The sequence below is a fragment of the Notothenia rossii genome (genome assembly GCF_949606895.1).
Source record: "Notothenia rossii genome assembly, chromosome: 8".
NCBI lineage: Eukaryota > Metazoa > Chordata > Actinopteri > Perciformes > Nototheniidae > Notothenia > Notothenia rossii.
In genome coordinates, this window is record NC_136906.1 from 41,166,948 (window position 1) to 41,186,143 (window position 19,196).

Below are 19,196 nucleotides of genomic sequence, written 5' to 3' on the forward strand. Positions count from 1 at the left end.
TCGGCCTCGTGTGGACCCTCTCGCCGTTTCATCACCTCGACGGCGGCTTCTGACGCCACCCGCGCTCTCATCGTCGCCTGGGTGGCACGCTTCTGGACCCCGTCTCGCCTCGGCGGTTTCGGACGTCGCCCATGCCTTTATTGGCCCGTGGGTGGCGCGCTCCGGGACCCTGCCTGGCCTCTTCCTTCGCCTCGGCGGTTTCGGACGTCGCCCATGCCTTCATTGGCCCGTGGGTGGCGCGCTCCGGGACCCTGCCTGGCCTCTCCTCTTACCGCGGCTCACGGTTGGCCTCGACGGCAGCTTCGGACGGCGCTCCGTCTGGCTTCTCCCCTGTCCACGGCTCCTTCCTCCCGGGGTGACTGCTCCTGCCTTCCTGGGATTCCGCTCCGTCCTTCCGGAGGTTTCATGCCCGCCGCCGCCGTGCCTTCGCCTGCGGCCGGGCAGCGCTTTTTCCTGCTGGGTTCGCCACGACACCTACTGCAGCCCCCTTACAACGGCCCGTTCGGCCCGCCCCCGGTGGGGGTGCCCTCGCCCTCGTTAGGGTCCCTACCCTCTCATGCGGCCTCCTTTCGTCGGCCCGTTCCATGGCCCGGTCCTCAATTGCGACCCCGCCCTCCTCGGCCCCTGTGGTGCTTCCTCCACGGACGCGAGGATTTATTTTGCCATATTTGAATTCTGGGGGGGCTTGTGTGGTGACCACGTATTGATACACTGGTTCATAATTCACACATGGAACTACAATTGGGGTTTTGTTTCCACACGGACCTGTTGTGTGTTCCTTATATATATTGTGTGCCCTCCTGGCTCTTCCTCTTGTCGTCCCGGGCTGCGACCCGACAACATGTCCTTTGCAGCTCTCTATTAAAGACAACTTTGCACCTTCGATGCACCGCCTCTGACTCCCTATCTCTCGGCACTACAATATACAGTAAAATAATATAAATAATAGTTGTATATCCATACAGAGGAGGCATACTTTAAAACAATAAGGCATCTTTGAGTAAACGTTGAGTATCATTAAGTATCTCGAGGCTGGGGGCAGCATGTCCTCTTTTTTGGAAATCAAAATATGGTCACCCTACCGTTACTCTACTTTATAATAGACTTATCCTCTAAGAGCTTTTTTTTCTGAGTCCTCTCAAAAACCGGGTCTCCGATTTCGTGCAGACAGTAGTCTTTCCCACAGTCGAAATGTACAAACGATGCATTAAATAACATCTACAGATCAAGACGAAGCTAATGGGAGCGGTCCCAGCCTCGTAGCGTGTCGAAATTTTGAACGGCTGTGATCGCAGGAAAATGCTGTTATAAAGATTTCTCAGTATATCTCCGGGACATTTCCCTGGCTTTCCCACCATCAAAACGGACAAACGATGGATTAAATAACATCTACAGATCAATACGAAGCGAATGAAAGTACTCCCAGCCTCGTAGCGTTTGGAAATCTGTAGTTAACACGTGTGCAAAGTCAATAGTGGTGATGCTAGCTTTGCAGCTAGCGGTTAGCATTTCCAATGGAAATATACACTGAAATAGCTTCCGTTAGCTTAGCAACTTGCAGTTAGCATAATATTCGGATTTCACACATTCACTGTTCACCCTGACATGATCCCTCTCTTCATTCAACACAATTGTTTTATATTTAATAAGTCCATAATAAATGAACCTGTAATAACTAACTTTAAAAGTAAAGATCCTTTCTCCCTCTCTCAATTCAACTAATAATACATATAATTTTCAGAGCCAGACACCTAAAACACTTTTCATTGACACCGCTGAGACAGGTATCGTACCCAGTTCTCCTGCCCCGAAGAGCAATGCTTATCTGCGCCACAGAGCCACTTGGATCTATATGAGAATAACTCTGTTATATAGACTCCTCAATAGAATGACGGGAGATTTGCCTGTCTTTTTCCGAAGACAGGCAAACGATGAATGAAATCACATCTACAGATCAACACGAAGCGAATGGAAGTACTCCCAGAATCTGCATGTAGTCTTCGACGCGATTCTAACGAGACCAAGCTCAAATCTGTCGGACCTTCCTTTGTTCCGTGTACAGTACTAAGAGCCATTTCATTGTCTTCCCCTCCCTCGCCTGTCAGATTCTAAGCTCCAGACAGCAAATATGAGAGGAATTTGAGATTTTATTGAAAAACAATTCTAGGTGGGTGAGAGTTTCCATACTTCAGATTCCTGATCTGGGCCCTATTTATAGGCCCCCTGTGAAAAAAATATCTCTTTAGCCCTTTCAAAAGTCATGCAACACAGCAGCTTTTCAAAAGGCCTTAACCGAAGGTTTTGTTACATTTTAAGCCATAACCTTTGACATTTAGCGGTACCAGAGGAATTAATCTGCATCTGCTCTCCGAGGCAGTTCCAACGACACCAAGCTCAAAGCCGTCGGACCTTCCTAAGTGGCGTATACAGTGCGTCTACCATCCACAGTTGACCTTTGACCCTTGGAGCTTTGTTACATTTTAAGCCATTAACTTTGACATTTAGTTGGAAAAGAGGCACTAATCTACATGTAATTTCCGAGCCTGTTCTAACGAGACCAAGCTCCAAGCTCTCGGACATTCCTTTGTGCCATAAAGGTCACCGTACGGCATCAAAACGTGACCTCTGACCTCAGTTTTGACCTTGTTGAAGGCCGCAGGGGCCCCAAATTTTGCAAGCGGGTTCCACACAAGTTAAGCAACAATCTCTCAAAGTCTCGGAGCGCCACGCACCTTTTTTCAATTTTTTTCATTTTCTCCCCCTCCCCCACCACAAGCCTGTCAGATTCTAAGCTCCAGACAGGATTTTGTGAGAAAGTTGCCATTTTTTTGAAAAAAGAATTCTGTGTGGGTTACTTCAGATTCCTGTTCTGGGCCTTATTTAGAAGCCCCTGGTGAAAAAATGATCTCTTTAACCTTTTCCAAAGTCATTTAAAAAGTCCTGAAGCAGTTTCATCTCAAAACGCCTTAAGGGAAGGTTTTGTTACATTTTAAGCCGTTAACTTTGACATTTAGTTGGAAAAGAGGCACCAATCTGCATGGAATTTCCGAGCCCGTTCCAACGAGACCAAGCTCCAAGCTCTCGGACCCTCCTTTGTGCCCTAAAGGTCACAGTAGGGCATTAAAACGAAAACGCCTTAAGGGAAGGTTTTGTTACATTTTAAGCCGTTACGTTTGACATTTAGTTGCAAAAGAGGCCCCAATCTGCATGGAATTTCCGAGCCCGTTCCAACGAGACCAAGTTCCAAGCTCTCGGACCCTCCTTTGTGCCCTAAAGGTCACAGTAGGGCATTAAAACGAAAACGCCTTAAGGGATGGTTTTGTTACATTTTAAGACGTTACCTTTGACATTTAGTTTCATAAGAGGCATCAATCTGCATGTAATTTCCGAGCCGGTTCCAACGACACCAAGCTCAAAGCCGTCGGACCTTCCTAAGTGGCGTATACAGTGCGTCTACCATCCACAGTTGACCTTTGACCCTTGGAGCTTTGTTACATTTTAAGCCGTTAACTTTGACATTTAGTTGGAAAAGAGGCACTAATCTGCATGTAATTTCCGAGCCTGTTCTAACGAGACCAAGCTCCAAGCTCTCGGACATTCCTTTGTGCCATAAAGGTCACCGTACGGCATCAAAACGTGACCTCTGACCTCAGTTTTGACCTTGTTGAAGGTCGCAGGGGCCCCAAATTTTGCAAGCGTGTTCCACACAAGTTAAGCAACAATCTCTCAAAGTCTCGGAGCGCCACGCACCTTTTTTCAATTTTTTTCAATTTTTTTCATTTTCTCCCCCTCCCCCACCACAAGCCTGTCAGATTCTAAGCTCCAGACAGCATTATGTGAGAAAGTTTGACGTTTGATTGAAAAAATAATTCTGGGTGGGTTACAGTTTCCATACTTCAGATTCCTGATCTGGGCCCTATTTATAGGCCCCCCGTGAAAAAAATATCTCTTTAGCCCTTTCGAAAGTCATGCAACACAGCAGCTTTTCAAAAGGCCTTAACCGAAGGTTTTGTTCAATTTTAAGCCATAACCTTTGACATTAAGTTGAACCAGAGGCATCAATCTGCATCTACCTTCCGAGACGGTTTCAACGACACCAAGCTCAAAGCGGTCGGACCTTCCTTTGTTCCGTGTACAGTACTAAGAGCCATTTCATTGTCTTCCCCTCCCCCGCCTGTCAGATTCTAAGCTCCAGACAGCAAATATGAGAGGAATTTGAGATTTTATTGAAAAACAATTCTAGGTGGGTGAGAGTTTCCATACTTCAGATTCCTGATCTGGGCCCTATTTATAGGCCCCCTGTGAAAAAAATATCTCTTTAGCCCTTTCAAAAGTCATGCAACACAGCAGCTTTTCAAAAGGCCTTAACCGAAGGTTTTGTTACATTTTAAGCCATAACCTTTGACATTTAGCGGTACCAGAGGAATTAATCTGCATCTGCTCTCCGAGGCAGTTCCAACGACACCAAGCTCAAAGCCGTCGGACCTTCCTAAGTGGCGTATACAGTGCGTCTACCATCCACAGTTGACCTTTGACCCTTGGAGCTTTGTTACATTTTAAGCCGTTAACTTTGACATTTAGTTGGAAAAGAGGCACTAATCCACATGTAATTTCCGAGCCTGTTCTAACGAGACCAAGCTCCAAGCTCTCGGACATTCCTTTGTGCCATAAAGGTCACCGTACGGCATCAAAACGTGACCTCTGACCTCAGTTTTGACCTTGTTGAAGGCCGCAGGGGCCCCAAATTTTGCAAGCGGGTTCCACACAAGTTAAGCAACAATCTCTCAAAGTCTCGGAGCGCCACGCACCTTTTTTCAATTTTTTTCATTTTCTCCCCCTCCCCCACCACAAGCCTGTCAGATTCTAAGCTCCAGACAGGATTTTGTGAGAAAGTTGCCATTTTTTTGAAAAAAGAATTCTGTGTGGGTTACTTCAGATTCCTGTTCTGGGCCTTATTTAGAAGCCCCTGGTGAAAAAATGATCTCTTTAACCTTTTCCAAAGTCATTTAAAAAGTCCTGAAGCAGTTTCATCTCAAAACGCCTTAAGGGAAGGTTTTGTTACATTTTAAGCCGTTAACTTTGACATTTAGTTGGAAAAGAGGCACCAATCTGCATGGAATTTCCGAGCCCGTTCCAACGAGACCAAGCTCCAAGCTCTCGGACCCTCCTTTGTGCCCTAAAGGTCACAGTAGGGCATTAAAACGAAAACGCCTTAAGGGAAGGTTTTGTTACATTTTAAGCCGTTACGTTTGACATTTAGTTGCAAAAGAGGCCCCAATCTGCATGGAATTTCCGAGCCCGTTCCAACGAGACCAAGTTCCAAGCTCTCGGACCCTCCTTTGTGCCCTAAAGGTCACAGTAGGGCATTAAAACGAAAACGCCTTAAGGGATGGTTTTGTTACATTTTAAGACGTTACCTTTGACATTTAGTTTCAGAAGAGGCATCAATCTGCATGTAATTTCCGAGCCGGTTCCAACGACACCAAGCTCAAAGCCGTCGGACCTTCCTAAGTGGCGTATACAGTGCGTCTACCATCCACAGTTGACCTTTGACCCTTGGAGCTTTGTTACATTTTAAGCCGTTAACTTTGACATTTAGTTGGAAAAGAGGCACTAATCTGCATGTAATTTCCGAGCCTGTTCTAACGAGACCAAGCTCCAAGCTCTCGGACATTCCTTTGTGCCATAAAGGTCACCGTACGGCATCAAAACGTGACCTCTGACCTCAGTTTTGACCTTGTTGAAGGTCGCAGGGGCCCCAAATTTTGCAAGCGTGTTCCACACAAGTTAAGCAACAATCTCTCAAAGTCTCGGAGCGCCACGCACCTTTTTTCAATTTTTTTCAATTTTTTTCATTTTCTCCCCCTCCCCCACCACAAGCCTGTCAGATTCTAAGCTCCAGACAGCATTATGTGAGAAAGTTTGACGTTTGATTGAAAAAATAATTCTGGGTGGGTTACAGTTTCCATACTTCAGATTCCTGATCTGGGCCCTATTTATAGGCCCCCCGTGAAAAAAATATCTCTTTAGCCCTTTCGAAAGTCATGCAACACAGCAGCTTTTCAAAAGGCCTTAACCGAAGGTTTTGTTCAATTTTAAGCCATAACCTTTGACATTAAGTTGAACCAGAGGCATCAATCTGCATCTACCTTCCGAGACGGTTTCAACGACACCAAGCTCAAAGCGGTCGGACCTTCCTTTGTTCCGTGTACAGTACTAAGAGCCATTTCATTGTCTTCCCCTCCCCCGCCTGTCAGATTCTAAGCTCCAGACAGCAAATATGAGAGGAATTTGAGATTTTATTGAAAAACAATTCTAGGTGGGTGAGAGTTTCCATACTTCAGATTCCTGATCTGGGCCCTATTTATAGGCCCCCTGTGAAAAAAATATCTCTTTAGCCCTTTCAAAAGTCATGCAACACAGCAGCTTTTCAAAAGGCCTTAACCGAAGGTTTTGTTACATTTTAAGCCATAACCTTTGACATTTAGCGGTACCAGAGGAATTAATCTGCATCTGCTCTCCGAGGCAGTTCCAACGACACCAAGCTCAAAGCCGTCGGACCTTCCTAAGTGGCGTATACAGTGCGTCTACCATCCACAGTTGACCTTTGACCCTTGGAGCTTTGTTACATTTTAAGCCGTTAACTTTGACATTTAGTTGGAAAAGAGGCACTAATCCACATGTAATTTCCGAGCCTGTTCTAACGAGACCAAGCTCCAAGCTCTCGGACATTCCTTTGTGCCATAAAGGTCACCGTACGGCATCAAAACGTGACCTCTGACCTCAGTTTTGACCTTGTTGAAGGCCGCAGGGGCCCCAAATTTTGCAAGCGGGTTCCACACAAGTTAAGCAACAATCTCTCAAAGTCTCGGAGCGCCACGCACCTTTTTTCAATTTTTTTCATTTTCTCCCCCTCCCCCACCACAAGCCTGTCAGATTCTAAGCTCCAGACAGGATTTTGTGAGAAAGTTGCCATTTTTTTGAAAAAAGAATTCTGTGTGGGTTACTTCAGATTCCTGTTCTGGGCCTTATTTAGAAGCCCCTGGTGAAAAAATGATCTCTTTAACCTTTTCCAAAGTCATTTAAAAAGTCCTGAAGCAGTTTCATCTCAAAACGCCTTAAGGGAAGGTTTTGTTACATTTTAAGCCGTTAACTTTGACATTTAGTTGGAAAAGAGGCACCAATCTGCATGGAATTTCCGAGCCCGTTCCAACGAGACCAAGCTCCAAGCTCTCGGACCCTCCTTTGTGCCCTAAAGGTCACAGTAGGGCATTAAAACGAAAACGCCTTAAGGGAAGGTTTTGTTACATTTTAAGCCGTTACGTTTGACATTTAGTTGCAAAAGAGGCCCCAATCTGCATGGAATTTCCGAGCCCGTTCCAACGAGACCAAGTTCCAAGCTCTCGGACCCTCCTTTGTGCCCTAAAGGTCACAGTAGGGCATTAAAACGAAAACGCCTTAAGGGATGGTTTTGTTACATTTTAAGACGTTACCTTTGACATTTAGTTTCAGAAGAGGCATCAATCTGCATGTAATTTCCGAGCCGGTTCCAACGACACCAAGCTCAAAGCCGTCGGACCTTCCTAAGTGGCGTATACAGTGCGTCTACCATCCACAGTTGACCTTTGACCCTTGGAGCTTTGTTACATTTTAAGCCGTTAACTTTGACATTTAGTTGGAAAAAAGGCACTAATCTGCATGTAATTTCCGAGCCTGTTCTAACGAGACCAAGCTCCAAGCTCTCGGACATTCCTTTGTGCCATAAAGGTCACCGTACGGCATCAAAACGTGACCTCTGACCTCAGTTTTGACCTTGTTGAAGGTCGCAGGGGCCCCACATTTTGCAAGCGTGTTCCACACAAGTTATGCAACAATCTCTCAAAGTCTCGGAGCGCCACGCACCTTTTTTCAATTTTTTTCAATTTTTTTCATTTTCTCCCCCTCCCCCACCACAAGCCTGTCAGATTCTAAGCTCCAGACAGCATTATGTGAGAAAGTTTGACGTTTGATTGAAAAAATAATTCTGGGTGGGTTACAGTTTCCATACTTCAGATTCCTGATCTGGGCCCTATTTATAGGCCCCCCGTGAAAAAAATATCTCTTTAGCCCTTTCGAAAGTCATGCAACACAGCAGCTTTTCAAAAGGCCTTAACCGAAGGTTTTGTTCAATTTTAAGCCATAACCTTTGACATTAAGTTGAACCAGAGGCATCAATCTGCATCTACCTTCCGAGACGGTTTCAACGACACCAAGCTCAAAGCGGTCGGACCTTCCTTTGTGCCGTAAAGGGCACCGATCGGCATCAAAATGTGACCTCTGACCTCAGTTTTGACCTTGTTGAAGGTTGCAGGGGCCCCAGATTTTGCAAGCCGGTTCCACACAAGTTAAGCAACAATCTCTCAAAGTCTCGGAGCGCCACGCATCTTTTTTCATTTTTTTTCATTTTCTCCCCCTCCCCCACCACAAGCCTGTCAGACCCTTAGCTTATGAGAGGATTTTGTGATAAAGTTTGACATTTCATTGAATAAACATTTCTGGGTGGGTTAGGGTTCCCATATGTCAGATTCCTGATTTGGGCCCTATTTGGAAGCCGCTGAAGAAAAAATTAGGACCCCATATTGGGTTGACGGACACCCCCCTCCCCCCACAAGTACACAACAAGTGAATACTTGTGTTACTGTGTAACATGTGGAAAGTGGGACCCCATATTGGGTTGACGGACACCTCTCCACATAAGTACAAGTACACAGCAAGTGGGACCCCATATTGGGTTGACGGACAGCCCCATCCCCCCATAAGTACACAACAAGTGAATACTTGTGTTACTGTCTAATATGTGGAAAGTGGCACCCCATATTGGGTTGACGGACACCCCCCCGACATGACACATATTCGGTAAGCGGGATCGCATATTGGGTTGACGAACACCCCGACATGACAAATATTTGGTAAGTGGGACCCCATATTGGGTGGACGGACACCCCGACATGAAAAATATTTGGTAAGTGGAACCCCATATTGGGTTGACGGACACCCCCCCCCCCCATAAGAACACAGCAAGTGAATACTTGTGTTACTGTGTAACATGTGGAAAGTGGAACCCCATATTGGGTTGACGGACACCCCCCTCCCCCCATAAGTACACAGCAAGTGAATACTTGTGTTACTGTGTAACATGTGGAAAGTGGGACCCCATATTGGGTTGACGGACACCCCCCCACATAAGTACAAGTACACAGCAAGTGGGACCCCATATTGGGTTGACGGACAGCCCCCTCCCCCCATAAGTACACAGCAAGTGAATACTTGTGTTACTGTCTAATATTTGGTAAGTGGGACCCCATATTGGGTTGACGGACACCCCCCCCCCATAAGAACACAGCAACTGAATACTTGTGTTACTGTGTAACATTTGGAAAGTGGGACCCCATATTGGGTTGACGGACACCCCCCTCCCCCCATAAGTACACAGCAAGTGAATACTTGTGTTACTGTGTAACATGTGGAAAGTGGGACCCCATATTGGGTTGACGGACACCCCCCCACATAAGTACAAGTACACAGCAAGTGGGACCCCATATTGGGTTGACGGACACCCCCCTCCCCCCATAAGTACACAGCAAGTGAATACTTGTGTTACTGTGTAATATGTGGAAAGTGGGACCCCATATTGGGTTGACGGACACCCCCCCGACATGACACATATTTGGTAAGCGGGATCCCATATTGGGTTGACGGACACCCCGACATGACAAATATTTGGTAAGAGGGACCCCATATTGGGTGGACGGACACCCACCCCATAAGAACACAGCAAGTGAATACTTGTGTTACTGTTACTGTGTAACATGTGGAAAGTGGGACCCCATATTGGGTTGACGGACACCCCCCTCCCCCCCATAAGTACACAGCAAGTGAATACTTGTGTTACTGTGTAACATGTGGAAAGTGGGACCCCATGTTGGGTTGACGGACACCCCCCCCCCATAAGTATAAGTACACAGCAAGTGAATACTCGTGTTACTGTGTAATATGTGGAAAGTGGGACCCCATATTGGGTTGACGGACACCCCCCCACATAAGTACAAATTCACAGCAAGTGAATACTCGTGTTACTGTGTAATATGTGGAAAGTGGGACCCCATATTGGGTTGACGGACACCCCCCCCCATAAGTATAAGTACACAGTAAGTGAATACTCGTGTTACTCTGTAATATTTGGAAAGTGGGACCCAATATTGGGTTGACGGACACCCCCCCCCATAAGTATAAGTACACATCAAGTGAATACTCGTGTTACTCTGTAATATGTGGAAAGTGGGACCCCATATTGGGTTGACGGACACCCCCCCCCCCATAAGTATAAGTACACAGTAAGTGAATACTCGTGTTACTCTGTAATATTTGGAAAGTGGGACCCCATATTGGGTTGACGGACACCCCCCCATGCAGTATAAGTACACAGCAAGTGAATACTCGTGTTACTGTGTAATATGTGGAAAGTGGGACCCCATATTGGGTTGACGGACACCCCCCCCCATAAGTATAAGTACACAGTAAGTGAATACTCGTGTTACTCTGTAATATTTGGAAAGTGGGACCCCATATTGGGTTGACGGACACCCCCCCATGCAGTATAAGTACACACTCATGAGTAGAGCATGATAAGAGCGCCATCTATGGTCCAATGCATGCATACACACTCATATGCTGTTTGTGTACTCATTTAGACTGCCAAGTGACGGTAAAAAGCCAAGTCGGTCCCATGGCCTCAATATATTGCCCACGAGTGTTATATCCCAATGGGAAGAATGTCCATGCCGGCAATAGGGGGCTTACCAGTGCTACAGATGTGATCCTCCGCTCATGTGCACACAGCTCCGTGGTCCGTGGCAGGCAGACTTGAGACAGACTTGGCCGTGCACTGAGCCGTAACCGTTAACCTGCAAAAACGGTAGGTAATCATATTTAGCAATATAATAATAATATAACTGCCCGTTAAATTTGAACCCGCTCAGATGTAGCTTCGAACCCCCCGCTTCACAACAGTATGAATTGAACGGAAATAAAGAGTTCAGCTTTTAGCATGATACTTCAATAACGTTACCAGACTATTTAAATGAACTCCCAGTCAGTAGACGTTATAACTACTATGACTGCAAAATGCAATAAATCACAAACAGAATTGTCCTGACAACACACCGTGTTATAATTGAAGTTTGAAGAAAATAAACGGTTAGCTTACCAGTGCTACAGATGTGATCCTCCGCTCATGAGCACCTGCACATAGCTCCGTGGTCCGTGGCAGACAGACTTGGCCGCGCACTGAGCCGTTAACCTGCAAAAAGTGGCTGCTCCCGCGATAATTAAATAGTCCAATGAAATAACAGAAACAAACTCTACTGCTCAGTAGGCGTGTCTCAGTTCAGCGGCCGTTTCCTTCGGAGGCTGCGTTCGTTGACCGCTTGCGTCACTTCCGCCGAGAGGCTGTCCCAATTAAAAAAAATACAAGACTCAAAAAGTAGATTTACCGCTGTGTGGACGGGCCGTTAGTGGCGCGTTCGATTACTGTTTGGGCTGTCTGCCGTGGGTTGCATTCCACTCCAAATAGCCGGGCGGCCCGAGAATCCAAACGCCAGCTGTTTTATGGATTCTCATTTAATTTCCAAAAATGTCTCAGTACTGGGTTATTTCCAATTTCAAAATAAACATATGTATTAAAAAAATAGAAATAAGAAGTAAGTTTATTATAGTATATTCAAGAATGAAAAAATATATAAAAACATGATTTTAACACTGTCATGTTGTCATTTTAACTGTATTGTATTGTTTTATGTATTACAGTTTTTCTGTGTTCAAACCACAGTAATCTGTAAATTATAGAATGAAATATAATTATTTTTAACATATTCTTAATGTGAATTTAACAGTTTTGTTTGGTTCAGTACTTTACGAAATATTACTGTAAATTAAACACTGCTTCATTGTTTCTCTATTTACAGTTTTTTGATGTCGTGATTTTACAGCTTTTCCCTGTTAATTTCACGGACTTTTTTTACAGTGTACTGCTGCTTATTTTGCTCCTTGGGCCAAGACGTCTCTGTTTATGGACACAGTGAAATCAGTATTGGTTGATATTGTGGAGGGGGTGATACATCGGTACAGAGAAGAAATATGCAATGGATGCCGAGTCATTCACCCCGGCCAGAGGCAACACGATTGTGTGAATGACATGCCCGATTTTTTCTTCAGAAACAATTACAACACGTTAATGAAAAGACTCTGGCTCACCGACTTCATTACTGAGATCGACCAGACTCTTATTGATAAAGAAATTTTCACGGATGATTGGATGATCCAAGGCGCTTCGGAGGCTTTTCTGCACAATCTCAAAAATTGTAGACGCCTCAAGGAGAGACTTGAAAAGATCCATGCCGAGTTGGATGGAGAAGAAGAAGACTAATAACCTGCGGTTGGTTGAAGCCAGGGATTTTTTCTTTTTCGATACATTGACTTTTTCTTTAAAGTAAAATACAAATGGGGAACTACTATGCAAAACGCTCGGTATATATTGATCAGAATGTAGTCAATACCCTTTTAATAAGTGTGGTGATGAGGACGATTGAAAACAGAGTGAATAGTGATCCCCGTGTAAACAGAATGGCTGAAGTTTGTAAACTAGAAGACATTTTGGATATCGTTCGTTCTGGCAGTACTATTCCTGGTCATTGGGAAACGATTGTAAACGAAACATTTAAAGTGGTCCTGGAATCTTCATTTTCCGAAACATTCTGTAACATTACCGAAGAAATGAAACAAACATCAAAAGTGTATCATGTGCTCTCATTGTATCCTCTGTTTGTAGATGTAATGCATCTTTGTGTCAAAAACAGCATACACATGAATATTTTGACTGAAGTGAAAAAACTCCATCATGATATTTCCAGTAATCTGGAGAATTCTAAGCTGGAGACGGTCCTGGGGATGTTACAATCAGTATAACTATTGATTTTGTGTGTGAAAATGTTTAAATGTAAATAGGACATTTTTTTTTTTAAATAAAAAAAAGTGTTTTTTACATTTTAAAAACTGTTGTCTTCATTATAGCAAGGGGAGCGTGTCTGATACATGTGTATTACAGTCCTTCACATGCACTGTTGTCTTCATTATAACAAGGGGAGGGTAACAGTGAAGATGTATGATACATGTGTATTGAAACGTGCGTATTATACCCCCACAGAAACACAGAAACATGGAAACACAGAAACACAGAAAACACTGAAACCACTGAAACACTGAAAAAACACAGAAACACTGAAACACCGACACACAGAAACACCTAAACACAGAGACACAGAATTACAGAAACACAGAAACACAGAAACACAGAGACACAGAAACACAGAAACATGGAAACACAGAAAATACACAAACACAGAAACACAAAAACACAAAAACACAAAAACACTGAAACACCGACACACCGAGACACAGAACCACAGAAACACAGAAACACAGAAACACAAAAACACAGAGAAACACAGAAACACAAAAACACAAAAACACTGAAACACCGACACACCGAGACACAGAACCACAGAAACACAGAAACACAAAAACACAAAAACACTGAAACACTGACACACCTAGACACAGAACCACAGAACCACATAAACACAGAAACACAAAAACACAGAAACACAGAAACACAAAAACACAGACACAAAGAAAACACAGAAACACAAAAACACAGAAACACCGACACACAGAAACACAGAAAACATAGAAACACAGAACCAGACTAGCACACAAGCCTGCTTTTTGTATTTTCTGTGTTTCTGTGTGTCGGTGTTTCAGTGTTTTTGTGTTTTTTGTGTTTTTGTGTTTCTGTGTTTCTGTGTTTTCTGTGTTTTCTGTGGTTCTGTGGTTCTGTGTTTCTGTGTTTTCTGTGTTTCTGTGTGTCGGTGTTTCTGTGTTTTTGTGTTTCTGTGTTTTCTTTGTGTCTGTGTTTTTGTGTTTCTGTGTTTCTGTGTTTTTGTGTTTCTGTGTTTCTGTGGTTCTGTGTCTAGTTGTGTCGGTGTTTCAGTGTTTTTGTGTTTTTGTGTTTCTGTGGTTTTGTGTGTCGGTGTTTCAGTGTTTTTGTGTTTTTGTGTTTCTGTGTTTCTCTGTGTTTTTGTGTTTCTGTGTTTCTGTGTTTCTGTGGTTCTGTGTCTCGGTGTGTCGGTGTTTCAGTGTTTCTGTGTTTTTGTGTTTCTGTGTTTCTGTGTTTCTGTGGTTCTGTGTCTCGATGTGTCGGTGTTTCAGTGTTTTTGTGTTTTTGTGTTTTTGTGTTTCTGTGTTTCTGTGTTTTCTGTGTTTCCATGTTTCTGTGTTTCTGTGTCTCTGTGTTTCTGTGTTTCTGTGTTTCTGTAATTCTGTGTCTCTGTGTTTCGGTGTTTCTGTGTGTCTGTGTTTCAGTGTTTCTGTGTTTTTTCAGTGTTTCAGTGGTTTCAGTGTTTTCTGTGTTTCTGTGTTTCCATGTTTCTGTGTTTCTGTGGGGGTATAATACGCACGTTTCAATACACATGTATCATACATCTTCACTGTTACCCTCCCCTTGTTATAATGAAGACAACAGTGCATGTGAAGGACTGTAATACACATGTATCAGACACGCTCCCCTTGCTATAATGAAGACAACCGTTTTTAAAATGTAAAAAACACTTTTTTTTATTTAAAAAAAAAAATATCCTATTTACATTTAAACATTTTCACACACAAAATCAATAGTTATACTGATTGTAACATCCCCAGGACCGTCTCCAGCTTAGAATTCCTCAGATTACTGGAAATATCATGATGGAGTTTTTTCACTTCAGTCAAAATATTCATGTGTAGGCCTATGCTGTTTTTGACACAAAGATGCATTACATCTACAAACAGAGCATACAATGAGAGCACATGATACACTTTTGATGTTTGTTTCATTTCTTCGGTAATGTTACAGAATGTTTCGGAAAATGAAGATTCCAGGACCACTTTAAATGTTTCGTTTACAATCGTTTCCCAATGACCAGGAATAGTACTGCCAGAACGAACGATATCCAAAATGTCTTCTAGTTTACAAACTTCAGCCATTCTGTTTACACGGGGATCACTATTCACTCTGTTTTCAATCGTCCTCATCACCACACTTATTAAAAGGGTATTGACTACATTCTGATCAATATATACCGAGCGTTTTGCATAGTAGTTCCCCATTTGTATTTTACTTTAAAGAAAAAGTCAATGTATCGAAAAAGAAAAAATCCCTGGCTTCAACCAACCGCAGGTTATTAGTCTTCTTCTTCTCCATCCAACTCGGCATGGATCTTTTCAAGTCTCTCCTTGAGGCGTCTACAATTTTTGAGATTGTGCAGAAAAGCCTCCGAAGCGCCTTGGATCATCCAATCATCCGTGAAAATTTCTTTATCAATAAGAGTCTGGTCGATCTCAGTAATGAAGTCGGTGAGCCAGAGTCTTTTCATTAACGTGTTGTAATTGTTTCTGAAGAAAAAATCGGGCATGTCATTCACACAATCGTGTTGCCTCTGGCCGGGGTGAATGACTCGGCATCCGTTGCATATTTCTTCTCTGTACCGATGTATCACCCCCTCCATAATATCAACCAACACTGATTTCACTGTGTCCATAAACAGAGACGTCTTGGCCCAAGGAGCAAAATAAGCAGCAGTAGTACTGCAAGATTCGGGTGTCCAGAATGGTGGTGATGATGGTAGTCCAGGAGTTTGTTCCTGGCTGCAACTCACGGGGGGAGACTTGGTTTTTCTCAGATCCATAGCTAGTTTTCAAACTGTCGTCTTAGTGGGGTCCTTAGTTTTAGATGCTTTTCTGAGTGGAGGGAGGGACTTATTGCGTTGAGTGGGGGGAGTCATCTGTAGAATTGAGAGTTTTTTCACCAGTATAATGTCCCTTGCTGTTTGAGTCTTTTTTTTTTTAAAGTTATTTTTCAACTATCATTTTCAACCAAGCAGCAAGAGGTCAAATTTAAGAATAAGTAATAGTTTTTCACCATTTTACGGGAAATAGTCAGAGCGCAATGTCACATCTTAAAGACAGCTTGAACTGGATAAATGGTTAGTCTTCAAACATACCTTACGTTCTGCATGTTAGTTTATCTGGCCAATTGGTTTAGACCCTACTGCCCTAGACGCATGCTCTCAATAGGGAAGTCACGCTTTGGGAAGAGGTGTTTCATTTCACAGATCCACCTTGATTCTTGTTGTGCTGGCTGAAGGAAGATTGACGGGGGAGGAAAATTCAGAGGATGAAGAAGCAGAAAAATAACTTGTTTTGTAAAACGGGCAGCACGTCAGTTTGAAGGAAAAGATGACACCGTGTTTATGCATGACATGCAAAATATCTTGAAGCCCTACAACCACAAAAAAAAAAAAAAAAAGGTACAAGTATATTGTGTTAAAAATATGGCAAAAAGTCGTAATATTGTATAATGTATTGTTTCATCGAAACAGTGTTAAAATCACAAACTTGCCTTTTAGAGTCGCAGTCTTTTACAAAAATTCTGTTTTGTTAAGAGCTACCAAAACATAGTAAACATCGCAGTTATTCCCAAAACAAACTGGGAATGGGGACATCGATAACACATTTTAATGTTTAGTTTTCTTCAGGGCTACCGTAGTGCACATTGATGAACACTTTAAAACTAAAATAATGCCTACAAGTGTAAATGAGCCGGATTTTAGCTCTGAGCTAATTTCCATCTGTAGCCCCGTCACATACAGCATATAAGAACATGACATTTATATATATACAGCAAAAATAAAATACATGATATGCAGAAAGAGCATGAGCAGCATACAAGCATTTACCACATGGCAGTACAATGTAGCAGCTATGATATATAAAGTGCAAGATAAGATAAAAGCGCTACATAAAGTGCAAGAGGAGATACCCCTGTGTTAAAGTGCATGTATTTAGCGGTGATTACACGTCTGTTTGTTGCTCAACCATTCTTTAAGTTGACCTTTAAAACTATTGAGAGTGGGACAATCCCGTATCTCAGTTGGGGGGCTATTCCACAATGAGCTGCCTTTAATGGAGAGGACAATTTGTCCAAAGGTGGTCCGTCTGTGGTGGACTTCACAGTCTCCTCTGGTTTCTGACCTAGTGCTGCGTCCAGTGTGTTTTCTGTGGATGAATTCCCCCAAGGGGAGGGGGGCCAGCCCATGTAAATATTATTTTTTTAAAAACACATACTTTTAAAAGACATAAAAATGTCTAAAACTCAAGAAATTGTGATTTTCAAGGATGGTACAGTGGTGGTATGACTGTGGCTTTCTGTCAAACACCTGGATAGCTCTCTTGAACAGCTCTTCTATGGGTTTCAGGTGTGTGGCACAAGCAAACGACCAGTTTGTAAAACAGTATTCAATGTGGGATAGAATCATACAGTGGAGGTATGACTTTGCAGCCTTGACAGTTAAGAAAAAGGTCTAATTTGTTTAAAATGTTGCAAGTTGAATTTAATGGTATTGGATACTTTCTGGATATGTTTCTTAAAAAGTCAAGTGCGAGTCCAATATGACACTCCCTGTTCAAGATACTTGCACTGGGAGACTAGTTCTATTTCTGCTCCATTTAAAAATACATTTGATCCTTCGATTTTGATTGATCGTTTACTGAACATCGTCGTTTGCATCAACATGCATACTGTTTTTGTTGTACTCATACTGTCAATACGTAGATTGTGTTATATAGCTTTAGATAGAATGTTTTTTCTTCCTCTTTGCATAATTTGCATCCACTGCAATTGCAAGTCTGCATTTGTGTCTGTTCATTTGTAAAACGTGGAATTCGGTTTCTTTTTAATGACCTAGGCGGATTTTGGCTTTTTTTCTCTTGCCAAGATACTTTTAGACACACTTTGAGGTATGCAAAACCGTAAAACTAGAACACTGATGGCTGGCTTACGCTGCAAACTTCATCACCTTTTAACAAGAGAGTAAGTATCAGCAGAAACAGAGAGAGAGATGGCAGGCACCTTTACAGACACTTTGTTTTAGAGAGAACCCATCCCCCCTCTGTCTAGTGATAAGATGGCAGGAAGGGGGGAGGAGGGGGCAGGGCCAGGCTCACACACACACATACACACACACACACACACACACACACACACACACACACACACACACACACACACACACACAGACACACACACGCACACACCAAAAGGCCTGACAGCCATAGGACGAGGTAAGGGTGACAGTAAGGGATTGTATGACTAACTTTTGACGAGGAAGGTGCTTTCTTTGTTCTGATCAGCCCCAATCTGCATACTCTGTCTGAATACATTGAGAGTTACTTTTGACTCTAACAGTGTTCCACTGGAGTCATAGCTTTCTGAACTTATTTATTAGCAGCAATTCGGTTTCTTTTAAATGGCCTAGGCGAATTTTGGCTTTTTTTTTTTTTTTTCTCTTGCCAAGATACTTTTAGACACACTTTGAGGTATGCAACGCCTTAAAACTAGAACACTGATGGCTGGCATACGCTGCAAACTTCATCGCCTTTTAACAAGAGAGTAAGTATATAAAACGTTATTTTGTATATTTTACACATCAGCAGAAACAGAGAGAGAGAGAGATGGAAGGAAGGGGTGAGGAAGTCTCCCCCAACTCTACAGACACGGGCCATAGAAAAGAGGAAAGTGTGACATTAGGAAGGCAAAAGTTGTTTTCTTTGTTCTGATCAGACCGAATCCGCATACTCTGTCTGAAATACCTGGAGAGTTACTTTTGTTAGAGCTTTCAGAGCTTTCTGAACTTATTTCTTAGCAGCACTGGGCATTTTTGTGTTGTATTGTATACAGTTGAAAAGTGCACAGATAAACAGTCAAGCATGGGCGGTAAAAATGTGTCTCCTCAGGCTCTCTAATACACACACAGTCATCTCTCAAACGAGGTGCCTGCCTGCTTTCCAGGACTTTTTACAGCCTCTGGCCGACTGCAGGGCCATGGGGTGTTAAGACAGGCACCAATAGCTCTGGAGTGAAGGTCTCCCCACACACACACACACACACACACACACACACACACACACACACACACACACACACACACACACACACACACACACACACACACACACACACACACACACACACACACACACACCTCCTTGGGAGGACATCAGTGAAG

The 19,196-nt window shown here is 43.3% G+C and overlaps 1 protein-coding gene across 1 annotated transcript in view; it reads left to right on the forward strand.

The window, feature by feature from the left end:
- Window positions 1–19,196, forward strand: part of LOC307014298 (uncharacterized protein) — a 146,931-nt gene that overhangs the window by 122,958 nt on the left and 4,777 nt on the right. The gene's annotated exons all lie outside the window — the stretch shown is intronic.